The following is a 13,657-nucleotide window of genomic DNA, read 5'->3' as shown; positions in this document are numbered from 1 at the left end:
TACAGCCACCTAAGCAGTGAGATGCTTTTTGCCTAACTGTGCCTGGGCACACTCGGATCCAAACTAATTTATTTTAAAAAAGCTGCTTCAGAGTTAAAAAAATTTTTTTAATTGTGAAACAAAGGTTTAATTGTGAAAAAATCTTATATACATATTTATATATATATCTTATTATAATATATACATACACACACGCACACACATATATATACACAATTGTATCTATATATATACAATTTTAAAAATAATTGAATGAACACCCATATGACCACCTGGGCAGACACACTCTTAAGGAAGCCCCATGATCTGGCTTTCGTGTGCTTATGTGACTCATTCCTTTGAGCGTGGATAGAACCTGTGACCTGCTTCTAAACATATGGAATATGGCAAAATATAAAAGAGCTTCTTAATATATGTAACAAGAGCTCACACTGACACTCCCAAGACTAAGAAATTCATATCTGGAAAAACAAAAATAATAAATAGATTAAAAATGATCGGCTTCACTGAGGCCAGTTGAATTTCGGTGCCATATTGGCCAAGTTGGTTTTGGAGTTAGGCTGAGTTATGATACCCAAAGTTGGCAAGCACAGAATAACACAGGCCCTTGCTCACTGTGGAGAGGAACACAAATTAGTAGAATGTTGTAGGAGAGTAGTTTGGCAAAATAGTTCCCGTGTCTTAAAAGTGTGCATAGTCTTTGTTCTAGTTATTCATTTTTAACATCTTTTTTTTTTTTTTTTTTTTTTTGTAGTACGGGAGCCTCTCACTGTTATGGCCTCTCCCGTTGCGGAGCACAGGCTCCGGACGCGCAGGCTCAGAGGCCATGGCTCATGGGCCCAGCCGCTCCGCGGCATGTGGGATCCTCCCGGACCGGGGCACGAACCCGTGTCCCCTGCATTAGGCAGGCGGACTCTCAACCACTGCGCCACCAGGGAAGCCCTAGTTATTCGTTTTTAATAATCTATCCAAAGGCAACAATCCTCAATGCAATGACTGATGTGAAAACACGTTGATCAAGACATTTGCTCTGGCAAAAAATGGAAATCTGAAACCAGCCCCAAATGTGGAGGGCAGGGAAAGACCCAAGAACAAAGCAGACCACTCAGATTGGTAAGTGTCAGGCTTGATAAGCGAGAAAACTTACTTACCAGGCTTGTCTTGGGCAGCTGCAAGACCCGTAGATTTCTGCACCCGCCAGCCAGAATCTTACAAGTTTACAAAGATGCCTTAACTGGAGTCAGTCACATACCCAGTTAGGGTAGCCTCAACTTCACATTTCTATTTCAAGGCTGTAGCCTTAGAGCACTTTTGGGAGCGGGGAAGGCAAGTGGAACATGCATTCCAAGGACAAGAGGAGGGGGCAGTGGTGGGGGACAGCCTCCAAGTGCCTGGGTCCAGCTCACGGGTCAGCTGGTGGTCATGTCTCCTTGATGACCTTATTCAACAAATATTAGTGGAATGATTACATATATTGTGCTCTAACCATCCACTTTTTGGATAATATGCAGATATTAAGATGACGTTTGCTTATAACTTTTAATGGCAAGGATAAATTCTTACGGCTGAAAGTTAAAACAAACTAAAACAAGACAAGAATCCTTACTAGACTCTTCCCACCAAAGCAACAGCAATTTTTCAGTGGAGTTGGACAGATCAGGGTCAAATCCCAGCTGTACCACCTATTTGCTGTGTACTTCTAGGGAGTTGCTGGATCCTTTTAAGCCTCGGGTGTGCTCCTAGGTTTGTTTTAGGGATCCAACGACATCACATAAGCAAAATAGACTTGCATATTCTAGACACTTGGCGAATGTCACCTGCCTGTTTTTGTTAATAATGCTGAACGTGGGGATTATGACACATGGAGAGAAGAGGACAGAATCAAAAATCATACACAGACTGATTATGCCTTTAAAATACATATGTGCCCACTCAGAAGTAGAAGGATGGAAACAGCTTTTTTTTTTTTTTTAATTTTTAAATTTATTTATTTATGGCTGTGTTGGGTCTTTGTTTCTGTGCGAGGCCTTTCTCTAGTTGCGGCAAGCGGGGGCCACTCTTCATCGCGTTGCACGGGCCTCTCACTATTGCGGCCTCCTTTGTTGCGGAGCACAGGCTCCAGACACGCAGGCTCAGTAGTTGTGGCTCACGGGCCTAGTTGCTCTGCGGCATGTGGGATCTTCCCAGACCGGGGCTCAAACCCGTGTCCCCTGCATTGGCAGGCAGATTCTCAACCACTGCGCCACCAGGGAAGCCCCAAAACAGCTGGTTTTAATTTTTAATTTTTTAAAAAAAGCAGAGAAGAGTTGCTGGTCTGTATTTCCCTGAGAGTGTGGCTTCTGCCTGGGGTAGAGACCGTGACACTCTTGTTCACAGGATCCTAGTACCCGACCTTAAGAAGGGAGAAATCTCATGCCAACCTTATTCCCTAGTGAGAGCAGAAGTCTTGTAATAATTCCAAGCCAGATGGGAAATGGAGTGTGGTGTGCTCTGGGGGACAAAGCACCATCTGTGGACCATCTATACAGCCCACATCACTGGCAGTCAACCTTCAATGGGCATTCACACCACCAGGGATACAAAATGCAGATTCCCACGTACCCATACTGAGAGATTCTTATTTGGTAAGTCTAGAATGAGGCTGGAAGTGTGTGTGTGTGTGTGTGTATGTGTGTGTGTGTGTGTGAAACATATAGTAAAGTTTGTAAATCTTAAGCATAGGGCTCGATTCATATGTATATACCTATGAATGTACGGTATGTACGTAACCGTAGTATACCATAGGTAAATTCCATATAGGTATCTATCTACCGATCGATTGATTGATTGACCGATCAGTCTATCTACCTATACGTAGGTATATACCTGTATAATCACTATTCAGATCAAGATACAGGACAGTTTCAACACCACAGATGCCCTTACCCACCTCCACAGAAGGTAACCATTATTCCAACTTCTGTCAACTCAGATTCACCTGTGCTGGAACTTCCTATAAAGGGAACCACGTAGGACTCCCTCTTTTGTGTCTAGGTTATTCCATTCAACATCATGTTTATGAGTCTGTATCGGTAGTTCGTTGAATTTTATTGCTGAATATGGATAAGCCACAATATATTCTCTGTTGTCCTGTTGGTGGGCATCCGGGTTCATCTCAGTTTGGGGCTCTTTTGAACAGCACTGCTCAAATGTTCCTATCCATTCTTTTGTTAGACATACACGCTCCATTCTCTTGTATGTACTTAGGAGTGGGATTGATGGGCTACAGGGTGGGTATGTGTTTAATTTTGGTAGACACCGCCACACAGTGTAATCCACATTTGTATAAGGAATTTCTGGTGCAGCTGGTCTTGGACCACACTGAAAAACACTACTTCGTTGAAAGCCCTATTTTGTGAGCAAACATATTCCCTTTATCTCACCTTTCCTTGGGGTATAAGTGCGAACAAACGTGCTTACATTGAGATACCAGCTAGGTGATTTGGAGAAGGGGAGAGAATGAGAAATTAATACCAGCCCTTAGCACTGCCTGGGGACAAATATTTGCAATTTACTCTTTTGTCCAAGAGAAAGAAGCTGAGAACAGAGATGTTTGATGGGGTTGGGAAGGTGAGAAGTCAGGTCACTTTGCCTCATCAACTGAGCCCCCTCCCACCCCAACCATGAGCTAGAATCAGGTCCGTTCATTTGCTGGTGAAAATGTATCTGCTTGGGACCTTGGGTTATCCCTGTGGGGAGCGACTGTCTCTTTTGCTCATTTTAAACAACTGCAAAGGGGTTTCCTCGGTTCTGATAGCCAGCCCATGGCTCTTAACCAAAGAATAGCTTGCAGGAGATGAAAGAGATGGCATTCCTCCCGCTGCAGCCAGCGTGTTGGATCTGACAACAAAGGCCAACCATCCTTTTCGGATGACACAGACCCAGCCAGCTCCTCTGAGGTCAGGAGACCAAAAACCAGGGCTTCTTGCTGGCAGAGGCCGAAGAAGGGCTGTCCTGGAGTGTTGACTATGCGTGGCTTCCTTGGTCCCTCCGCCAGGAGACAATTTTCCTTCCCTGTTTCAGTGCCTCCAGCAGGTCGGCCCCACCTCCGAGATGTGATCTCAAGCTGCTCTCTGCTGTTCTTAGCCAAACACTACAACCAGGGGCTCAGAGACCAGAGACAGCAGGGCTCCCGAGATGGGAGAAGGCTGGGATGTGGTGGGAAAGGAAATCAGGCTCTGTACATCCAGGATCTCATAAAGCCGGAGGGGTGGGCTAGAATCCTCACCCACCCCAGGCTGGATCTCACATCCCTTATTTAGACACCCATGGCACTCTGAGCATCCCCTACCACAACCCTCCTGCCCTGGATTCATTTGTCTAAACTCTCCCCCGCACACTCTGTAAATGGAGAGAAACAAGACAAACCACGTCTGTCTGATCTCAAGGCTGAGTGTGTTGCCTGGTACCTAACAGATGATTGATGAATAGTCAGTCAAATAAATGAGCGAATAAAAGGTTGAGTGGACTTTGAATGAATGAATGAAAAAGCCGAATACCTGATTCATGTTCTTTTTAAGGGAATTAAGCTATTAGGATCATGGAGTTGTAAGCACTTCTACGTAACAACAAAACCCTAGCTCTTTCAAAATAAAAAGGGACCCTCAACAAGTGAAAGGCACGTACTATATTGTTGTTAACACTTTAACTTGCATCATTACCTAAAAAGATTTTCTAAGCTCTGCACCCCTACGTATCTTGTCTTTCAATAAACCTATGAGAACAACTTCTTATCTTCCCTCAGATTCTGCTTCCTGGTGGCTGCTAATTGGATACAAATGGCCCCTGATTTTAGACAGGATTATGATAGCTAGGGGTACCTCAGAAAACAGCAGACTCACAGAAACCTAGGACTTAAGGCAACGATAGAAAAAAACCCCAGGGATTTTAATAGTAAAGAATATGAAGCTTATGCAGACGATGCGACCGACAAGGGATAAATTTCCAAAATATACAAACAGCTCATCCTACTCGATATCAAAAAAACAAACAACCCAATCAAAAGTTGGCCAGAAAATCTAAGTAGACATTTCTCCAGAGAAGACATACAGATGGTCAACAGACACATGAAAATATGTTCAACATAGCTAATTATTAGAGAAATGTAAATCAAAACCACAATGAGGTATCACCTCACACCAGTCAGAATGGCCATCATCAAAAAGTCTACAAATAATAAATGCTAGAGAGGGTGTGGAGAAAAGGGAACCCTCCTACACTGTTGGTGGGAATGTAAATTGGCACAGCCACTATGAAGAACAGTATGGGGGTTCCTTAAAAAACTAAAAATAGAGCTACCATATGATCCAGCAGTCTCACTCCTGGGCATATATCTGGAAAAAACTATAATTCAAAAAGATATATGCACCCCAGTATTCATTACAGCACTATTTACAATAGTCAAGACATGGAAACAACCTAAATGTCCATCGGCTGTTGAATGGATGAAGAAGATGTGGTGGGATGAATTGGGAGACTGGGATTGACGTAAATAAACTAATATGTATAAAATAAATAATAAGAACCTGCTGTATAAAACTAAATTAAATTAAAAAAAAAGACTATGTGGTATATATACACAATGGAATACTACTCAGCCATAAAAAAGAATGAAATGTCATTTACAGCAGCATGGATGCACCTAGAGATTGTCAAACTAAGTGAAGTGAGTCAGACAGAGAAGGACAAACATCATATGATATCGCTTAGATGTGGAATTAAAAAAAATGATACAAATGAACTTATTTACAGAACAGAAGTAGACTCACATAGAAAAGAAATTTATGGTTACCAACGAGGAAAGGGGTAGGGAGAGGGATAAATTAGGAGTTTGGGATTAAAATACACACACTACTATATATAAAATAGATAACCAGCAAAGACCTACTGTATAGCATAGGGAATTATTGGGTGGGCCAAAAAGTGCCTTCTGTTTTTTAGTAAAGATAAAGGACACATTTTTCATTTTCACGAAGAAGTTTATTGAACAACGTATTTACCCTTTTGTTCCACTACCTTCTGCCATTTTTCAGGCAACTTCATAATGCCATCTTCCCAAAACTTCTTATCTTTTTGAGCAAAGAACTGTTCCAGATGCCTTTTACAGTCTTGCAGGGAATCGAAATTTTTTCCATTAAGAGAATTTTGTAAAGACCGAAATAAATGGAAATCCAGAGGTGCAGTGTCTGGGGAAGATGGTGGATGAATCAGAACTTCCCAGCCAAACTGTTAACAGTTTTTGCTTGGTCATCAAAGAAACATGTGGTCTTGCGTTATCCTGATGGAAGATTATGCGTTTTCTGTTGACTAATTCTGGACGCTTTTATGCGTTTTCTGTTGACTAATTCTGGATGCTTTCCATCGAGTGCTGCTATCAGTTGGTCTAATTGAGAGCAGTACTTGTTGGAATTAATCATTTGGTTTTCCGGAAGGAGCTCATAATGGAGGATTCCCTTCCAATCCCACCATATACAAAACATCACCTTCTCTGGATGAAGACCGGCCTTTGGTGTGGTTGCTGGTGGTTCATTTTGCTTGCCCCATGATCTCTTCCATTCCTCATTGTTGTACAGTATCCACTTTTCATTGCCCATCACAATTTGTTTTAAAAACAGAACATTTTCATTACGTCTCAGTAGAGAATCGCATGCGGAAATACAGTCAAGAAAGTTTTTGTCTCTTAACTAACGTGGAACCCAAACATCAAAGCGATTCACATAACCAAGCTGGTGCAAGTGATTTTCAACACTTGATTTGGATATTTTGAGTATGTCGGCTGTCTCCCATGTGGTATAACGTTGATTGTTCTCAGTTAATGTCTCGATTTGATCACTATCATCAACTGGTTGGAGCGTCATCCAGCGAGAAATCTCTGGCACGAAACTTCGCAAACCACTTCTGACACGTTCAATCAGCCACAGCACCTTCTCCATACATTGCACAAATCTTATTGTGCGTTTCAGTTGCGTTTTTACCTTTCTTGAAATAATAAAGCACAATATGCCGAAAATGTTGCTTTTTTTCTTCCATCTTCAATATTAAAAAGATTACACAAAAATTCACCAATTTTGATGTTTTTTTTTAAATGCATGCTGATATGACAGCTGTCACATACAATCTAACAAAATTGTTTCAGATGAAGTTAAAGACAACTAAGCACTCCTAGAACCATCTTATGGAAAAAAACGAACGAAACTTTTGGCCCACCCAATATATTCAAGATTTTGTAATAAACTATAATTGAAAAGAATTATATATATATATTTATGTATAACTGAATCACTTTGTTGTACACCTGAAACTAACACAACATTGTAAATCAGCTATGTTTCAATAAAAATTAAAAAAAAAAAGACTGTGAAGTTTATAATAGCTTACCTCCATAGACAGAAGGAAGGACTGAATCCAAGGAAGAACATTGGATGATATTAAGCCCCGCCTTGGATATTTTCCAGGAATGTCACATCCTGAGTTCCTGCATCGGCAGGCGGACTCTCAACCACTGCGCCACCAGGGAAGCCCCTGTTGGGCTTTCTGAAAGCATCCTCCACAGCCTCAAGGGACCACCTGCTCCAGGAAGCCCACCCTGATTTTCCTCCTCGAATTCCCCCTGGACTTCACGTGGGCTCCTCCTGGGGCACAGGTCACTATGTGTTGTATATTATCATTAATTGGATATTAATTTCGTGTCCTGCATTCACAACAATAAGTACCATTTATAGTTTGCTAACTGCCTTCTGTATCTACAATAATGTCTCATATTTATTGCGTTTACTGTGGGCTAAGCACTGACTTAGGGCTTTCCCTGGAGTAGCTCATGAGTAGCCCTATGAGATGTGTACCATTAGTATCCCCATTTTACTGATGTGGAAACTGACTCACAGTGTCATAGACACTGCTAATAGCCCCAATATGCATCCCATTCTTTTTTCTTTCTGAGAAGTCAGCTTAGGATAAACTGTGTTGTGGTAACAAAAAATGACATCTTAGTGGGTGGAATAAAAGTTTACTTCTTGTTCATACCACAGTCTGCTGCAAGTCTGGTGGTCTACCACCATCTAAGACAAGCCTTTCTGGAATATGTGGCTGCCAAGGTCAGTGCTGGGAAATAGAGATGGAGGATGAACACTGAACGGTCTCTGCCTGAAGTGCCCACACTCCCCCTCCTGGCCACAGGGCCCCAAATGAACTACAAGGAGACTGGAAACGTAGGGACCAACCCATATTTGGTGAAGCACAAAATGGCTCTGTCAGTTTTGTTCAGGGCGACCAAGTGTCCCACTAAGACACACGTTCCCCAGCTTTCCTTACACGGAGCAGTGGCCCAATTCTGGTTCATGAGACCCAACTGGAAGGCAGCCGTCATTCTAGGAAGTCTTGCTTCCCTGATACAAGGACAACCTCTTCCTCCTCCATCTTTCTTCTTTAGCATCCTTCCTGGAATGCAGATATGACATTGGAGGGAGAGCTGCCTAAAAGAATATGAGGCAACAGCATGAGAATGAAAGACACAATTTAAAGATGGCAGAGCCAATGGGTGGGAGCTGGGACAGTGATGGTTTCCTGGAGGCATACACAGGACTGCCCCCTGTTACTCCCTGATTGCTCTGTCCTATCTAAGCATCTGAAAGCTGTTGCTAAGTGGGACAGTCACAGAGCCGAGGAGGGGAGGAACCAGGCCCTCTGGCTCCTGTTGGGTTTAGCCAATGGGAGGCACCAAGAGTACCCCACTCCCATTCTTGACTGGTACTAGTGCCTCCCCATGTGCCCTCAGGCCCAGCATCCTTCTGAGTGAGTTCCTGGGTGCTTCACCACCCCTTCATGATCTCCTTAGCCCCACTCACACCTCTCCAAATAGCCCTTCATTCAAGTATCTTCAATTAACCCTTTGAGCTGCCGTCCATTTCCAGCACACAAACAGGAAGGAAGAGGCAGCTCACTGCTTCGAAGGCAGCCCATCCCACTGTAGACCCGCAGTTAGTCTCCCTGTGTCTTCTGCTCTTTGGTCTTCCCTCTGCACTCTCACATATTAAAGAACTTCCAGGCAGATCCAATTTCAAGTCTATATTCTCCTCTCTGCAGGAGTTCAATCATTTGCCCCAAATTACCCAGCTGATAATTCTCGGTTGCAGCATCTGTTATGTGGGGATAACACCCACACACCACATAGGACCATTGTGAGAATTAAGCAAAGTAACAACATACGTAGCAAAAAAGTACAGGATGTCCAGTTACATTTAAATTTCAGATCGACAATGAATACTTTTTTAGTGTAAGTATGTCCACACAATATTTGGGATATACTTGTATTAAAAAATGATTTGTTGCTTATCTGAGATTCAGTTGTAACTGGGTCTTCTGTATTTTATCTGGTGAATAGCATATTGCCTGCCCTTTTCATCATCCCCAATAAATAGTAGTAGTTGATATTCTTCTTCTTAATCCTTTTCTTCCCCCAGCCCCTAACACAGTACCAGACACAATGCTCAAAAAACATCAACTTTATTTGAATAAAGAAATGAATGAGCAAATGGAGAAACTGAGAGCCAGGGAGGTGATTTGTTTGAGGTGAAAGTTGCCCAGCTGATACGTGAGAGAAAGGCGTGGAATTTGGGCATCCTTACTTCTGGTCCAGCATGCCTTCCTCCAAATCACGTGGTGGGACACAGTGAAGGAAACTGCCCAGCAGGGAGGAGATCCAGGGATGGCACTGAGTGGCTGGGCACGGGGTGCTACATTTCCCAGCCCCCACCCCCTACTCCAGCCATCCCGGTCCCTGCAGGTAGGTGTAGTCAGATGACTGTGTCCCCTTAAAATGGGAGTAGAAATTATGGGTGTGCAGGCCCTAAAGACCACCTGTGTGCCTCTTCCTATTGGAAGGTGAGACCAAAATGCAGAAGCCACTCGACCTCAACCAAGACAACAAGACAGGAGATTATGGGAGGACCCCAGGGAACAGACACACCCAAGGACCTAGGTTATTCATTTGGAATTCTTAAGTTCCTTGAGCCGGACAGCTTCCTTCCCAATAGTTAATGATGTTTCTGATAAGGCTGGTGATGATCTGAACAAATGTGACTTTTTGATATTGTACAAAATGTGTTAACATTGGAAAGCTCTGCACAAGTCATGGATCAGTATTTTTCAAATAGTTAAAGAATGTTACAAAATTATGCATGAATCAAAGATGCATTCAGAGTGGATTTTAAAATAACAAAGTACAAAAAGTTCATTGACAATGGTTTCAGATTCCACCCTGAAGATAACCTTTAAGAAATTTCCACTTGTCGAGTTTTGGTATGGTGTCAAAGAGGAATATCTGCAATTTTCTGAAAACGCCATTCAAATACTTGTCCCTTTTCCAACTGTGTATCAGTGCAAGGCCACGTTTTCTTCATAGACTTCAACTAAAAGATGTATTTTGTAGATTGGAGAAGCCAGACCTTAAAGACATTTTCCAAAATAAAAAACAATGTCATTCTTCTACTATTTTTATTTTCAGGTTTTGGAAAATATAATTATTTTTCTTAAAGGTGTGCTAACATGGAATGGGTTTATAATTGTTAATTTTAGATACATACATTAATAACTGTTTTTTTCCTTAGTGTTCAATTTCTAGTCCAGTATATATCGATACATATAATCCACATAATCAAAAGCTCTTTGGGGTCTCTAATAATTTTCAAGATTGTCAAGAGACCATAGGTCACTGCACTGGTTTATATCACAAGGGGGGTGGTACCCAGGCCTCAGAGGTCCAGGTAGGTGACGTGAAGCTGTATCAGGCTTAGGGTCACACACACACACTGGGTACAATCATATACAGCAGGACCCAAGACAGGCTTTTTCCAGCACAGGAATCACTTGGAGAAGTATTTTCATACCCAACTGTTGGTTGGTTTGGTGATCAATACAACGATGTTAATGCAGTGACCAGTGGTCAGCAGTAAACATGGAAACAATCTTTTGTAGCAGGGAACTCCACTCTAGCACAGCCTCATATTCAGCACAGGGATGCACACAGACGCACTGTTCAAAAATTGACCAAACTGTTCAGATGCATGTTATCGACATGGTTGTTTAAGAAAGGCGGTGCTCCCAAAGAGGCCCATAGGAGTCAACATTCTTCTAGTTGAACTTCATCTCACCAACAAAGAGGAAGGCTTGGAGAGGATGGTGACTTGCCCCGAGGTCACACCATAAAGTGGCAGAGCTGGGACAGAATCCTAGATCGCTGACTTAGTTCAGCTTTCTCCCCACATTGCCTCTCTAGGGCAAGTACAAGTCTGTGCTCAGCCCTGAGCTGGCAAACTGAGCAGGATAGATGTGTGCCGCCCCTCCAGGTGTGGGTCCTTGCCAGGCATTGCTGATCGATTTCAGATCAAGCACGGTTCCAGGCAGCCTGGCAAGGTCCTGGGATCCTCGTAACTCTCCCAGGCTACCAGAGCTGGCCTGCACCAGTGAGGAAATGACACTGGTGCATAAACCTATCACCCCTGCCTTGTGTGGAGGGCAGGTCCCGGCTGGGTCACCCCTGTGGGCGCAGCTTTCCTGCCCCCGACTCCCCAAACAAGGAATGTGACCTGGGGCTTGGGCTGTGAGCACAGATCACCGGCAAGCTGTTAGCTCGCAAAGGCTGCGTTCTCTCTCCAAAGATAGAGAGAAGTGGCTTCTTTATTTCCACACAGTTTTCTTGTTAAGGTTTTTGAGTATAAATGCCTCTCTCCTTGAAATGGATGGCGTGTTGGGTGTACTCAAGCTCTTCTGTAAAAAACTCTAGTCTATGAGTGAAGGGACTGAGGGACGGAGGCAGCCCTAGGGCTGGCTGGTGAGCACCCTCCTCACCCCTCTCATGTTTTTTTTTTGCGGTACGCAGGCCTCTCACTGCTGTGGCCTCTCCCGTGCGGAGCACAGGCTCCAGATGCGCAGGCTCAGCGGCCATGGCTCACGGGCCCAGCCGCTCCGCGGCACGTGGGATCTTCCTGGACCGGGGCACGAACCCGTGTCCCCTGCATCGGCAGGCGGACTCCCAACCACTGTGCCACCAGGGAAGCCCCCAACACTTTTAAATTCTGATCCTAGTGTCTTTTTCATAACTGTGGTCAGTCTATATGCATTATTCTGAGTTTCTGGTCATATATTTGGAAAATTTTCCCATGGTAAACATATAATTCCCATTTAAAAAATTACACCAAGCATCAAACATACTTACGTATCTTCTTGTCTGGCACGTGTTGAAGGTATTGGTGTCATTTGCCATATTTTAACATTTTATGGTGGTTTTTTTTTCCTCCTTCAATGTAGTTTTACAGTCAGGGACTTCCCTGGTGGTGCAGTGGTTAAGAATCCACCTGCCAACGCAGGGGACACGGGTTCGATCCCTGGTCCGGGAAGATCCCACACGCCGTGGAGCAACTAAGCCCATGCGCCACAACTCCTGAGCCTGCTCTCTAGAGCCCGTGCCCCGCAACAAGAGAAGCCACTGCAATGAGAAGCCTATGCGCAGCAATGAAGAGCAGCCCTGCTTGCTGCAACTAGAGAAAGCCTGCACGCAGCAATGAAGACCCAATGCAGCCAAAAATAAATAAATTAAAAAAAAAAAAGTCAAATGTACCAATATTTTCTCCTTGACCATTTTTGTCATTTTTAGAAACACTCAGGTTTGTGTGACTATACAAGGTTGCATGTTTTCTTCCAGCACTCTTAAACTCCATGATTTAAATTTCAAAACTTGGATCTACTTTTAGATCTTGCATCTGGTGTAAGGACAAAACAAGTAATCCTACTTTTTCAGATTGTTAACCAGTTTTCTCCAGAGTTTACTGAATAGCTATTTCCCCACTGATGTGAAAGGTACCTGGCCCCAGTCCAAACACACACAGGACACAAAGCACAGTCCTGTACTTTGTGTCCTGTGGTGGCCCCAACTTCTTTTCCATTTTTAGCTTCTTTTTATATATGAACTATAGAGGCAATAAGAGAACAGAAGGGGGAAAATTTTTATCGGGACTGCAAATTTATAGACGTCTTTATGATGCTATCTTTCTAGCCAAGCATAAGATAGTCTTACTTTTTTTTTTTTTTTTGGCGGTACGCCGGCCTCTCACTGTTGTGGCCTCTCCCGTTGCGGAGCACAGGCTCCGGACACACAGGCTCAGCGGCAATGGCTCATGGGCCCAGCCGCTCCGTGGCATGTGGGATCTTCCCGGACTGGGGCATGAACCCGTTTTCCCTGCATCGGCAGGTGGACTCTCAACCACTGTGCCACCAGGGAAGCCCAGTCTTACCATTATTAATTTGAATGCTTGGGAATTTAGTTTTTTTCAACATCGGAATGCATACTATTCCTTATTTTCGAAGGCAGTACCAGAAAAGTCACTAACTGCCACAGGACTTGAGAATCAGGCAGGATGGATCAATCTCACCTGGTCCAGCGCTGGATCAATCTCACCTGGTCCAGCGCTTTCAGTTCACAAATCTAGGCGCAGAGAAGTGTGATGGCCCAGGTCACACAGTGATTGGGGAGTCAGGATGGGAGGGGACCCCTAGGTCCCATGCCTTCCCGAACCATCCCCTGAGGCTGCAGGCTGGTGAGATACCCAAGCCATGGGGTTCCAAG

This window comes from Neophocaena asiaeorientalis, unplaced genomic scaffold, assembly GCF_003031525.2.
Source record: "Neophocaena asiaeorientalis asiaeorientalis breed wild unplaced genomic scaffold, Neophocaena_asiaeorientalis_V1.1 scaffold218, whole genome shotgun sequence".
NCBI lineage: Eukaryota > Metazoa > Chordata > Mammalia > Artiodactyla > Phocoenidae > Neophocaena > Neophocaena asiaeorientalis.
The sequence above is the reverse complement of the archived record's forward strand: the minus strand, read 5'-3'. Positions refer to the sequence as shown.